This window comes from Vulpes lagopus, chromosome 5 (assembly GCF_018345385.1).
Source record: "Vulpes lagopus strain Blue_001 chromosome 5, ASM1834538v1, whole genome shotgun sequence".
NCBI classification, from domain to species: domain Eukaryota; kingdom Metazoa; phylum Chordata; class Mammalia; order Carnivora; family Canidae; genus Vulpes; species Vulpes lagopus.
The window spans coordinates 94,661,614-94,663,719 of record NC_054828.1 but is presented as its reverse complement, the minus strand read 5'-3'; the positions used below and the strand labels follow the sequence as shown (position 1 = coordinate 94,663,719).

Here is a 2,106-nt window from a genome sequence, read left to right as displayed (position 1 = left end):
CCCTTGGATCCAGCCTCATAGGCTCTCCCGTGGGCACATGCAGTACGACCACAGGGGAAAGGTTCCGACCTCTCCTGGCTACCAGTTTTCTTTGACAATGAAAGAGAAAGCATCCTTACCTGCTCCCAGAGCATCCCAATTTCAAATGATTCTCTGTAGTCCCTCCCGAGACACAGGAGGGGACCTCAGATACCCTGTTGAGAAGGTCTGACCCAAACAGGGATCAGATTCTGCCTAGGTGCCGGCTCCCAGCCCCTACTATGACCCTGGATGGACGTTCAGATGGTTCCGCAAATCTGAAGATCACCTGAATCTGGGATGGTCCCACGCAAGTCCTCAGCCAAGTCATTATCATTCGACAAATATCACATTGGTTGAACCGCGGGTCGCCCTGTCAGAAAAAGAAGATCCCCAAAGTGCTCTCTCAGAAACCCCTAGAATCCGGAGCAGAGATTCAGAAAGGAGCCCTTGCATCCTCCTAGGCCAGCAGGATGACCAATGATCTTCCTGTCCTTTAGGGCCTAGGACCAGCTAGCTGACTGGCCTGAGCTCACCTTCCTGGTGGGCTTAGCGGGGTGACGCACCCAGAACCCCTCTCCCACACCCACTGCACCTTCTCCATTCCAACACCTGCCCCCCTTGTGTTCTCTGCTCAGACCCCAGAGGGGCCTCTCAGGGGAGGGCCCAGACAGACCAAAGTAGCCCCCCTGAGCCAGGCACAAGTGCGCACAAGAGCAGCGTCTTCAGCCCACTGCTCTGTCCCCCCTCCCCACCGAAAGACATGTGCAGCTATCGCCTGGTGCTCCCTGGATGCAGAAAACGAGGAGGGGCTCGGGAGGTGAGCAGGGAGCCAGCAAAGAACCTGGGCAGCCTCCTGGGCCAGTCTCCTGAAGAACTGCTCTTCCTGACAAATGTCGGCCGTGGACAGGTCATCATGGTCCTCAGGGATCAGACCAGAATAGGTCAGACCTGGGGAAGAAACAGCATCAGCATCTGTCCACACGTGGAAGAGGAGGGGAAGTCAGAACTCCTGGCGGCTGGGGAGCTCAGGAGGTGGCCAGAGCCCCGGACAGGGGTGGGGCTTGGAGAGGGACCCAGGAGGCCTGTCCTCACACTGCCCTGGGGCTGCCTTAACCCAGGCTCTGTGAAAAGACATGCTTTTAAGATCTTTCTGGAAACGGGAAGAGAAGATAGTATCTCTCCAACATTACCATCTGTACAAACCTTTCTGTCTACCAGAGCCTCTATCTCTATTCTCTCTCTCCCTCTCTCAAAACACACAAACACACACAGACAAACACACACACACACAAACACTCGTGTAATTTTCAGTTGCACTAAAATGAAAAAAATCTCCTCCCTTCCCAAGCTTGTCTTTCTTTCCCTCTTGCCTTCCGCAAAGACTTCATATTAGGTGCTCATTTCCAAATCACTCTCCAGAACTGTCCCTACCCTCAGCTAAAGAGGAGCTGCCAGGATCACGTGGGGAATGTCCTTACCTGGGGTGGCCAGGAGCACTGAGGCGAGGAGCAGGAGGGCCCAGGAGGTCATGGCAAGGCAGCTGCTGAGACACCCTCACACCCCCTTTATGCAGGCGGGACACCTCGCATCTGACCTTGCCGGCTCCTGCTCCTCTTGTAGGCCACCTCCCCAGGTCCCTGGTTTACCACAAACACCACCAGTTTGTGGAGAAGTGGGGGGAGGAGAGGCTCCACACTATCTCTCTTCCCCTCCCCCCACACAGAGCTTTCCTAGCTGAGTGCAAGGTGGCTGGAGGGCACAGCTGCCATGATGCCCCCACCCTGCCCCGGATGTGGACATGGAAGAGACATCCTTGCACCTGAGAGCTCAGGGAGGCACCTAGGCCAGGAGCATCCCATCCCCACCCTTTCCCCCCACCTCCAGGGGTCTGTGCAGGTGTCCCTCCCCCAGCCACCCCATTTCCCTGCTCTCCCCCAGCCATTTCAGCCCAGTAGCTCTAGCAGACTCCACCAGATTTAAAGACAGGTGCTCGGGGCAGATGCTGACAGCCCCTCCCAGCCCTGCCTTCTCGGGTGGGGGACACCCAGCATGAGCTCAAGGACTCCCTGTGTCCCCAGCCCCTCA

General features: G+C 56.8%; 1 long non-coding RNA gene across 1 annotated transcript; it reads right to left on the bottom strand.

The window, feature by feature from the left end:
• Window positions 1–306: 306 nt before the first annotated feature.
• Window positions 307–1,792, bottom strand: LOC121490602. Its single transcript, XR_005987730.1, has 3 exons — window positions 1,500–1,792; window positions 863–969; window positions 307–391 (listed from the first exon to the last, which is right to left on the bottom strand). It is a non-coding gene; the product is annotated as an uncharacterized LOC121490602 (long non-coding RNA).
• Between the last annotated feature and the right edge of the window lie 314 nt (window positions 1,793–2,106).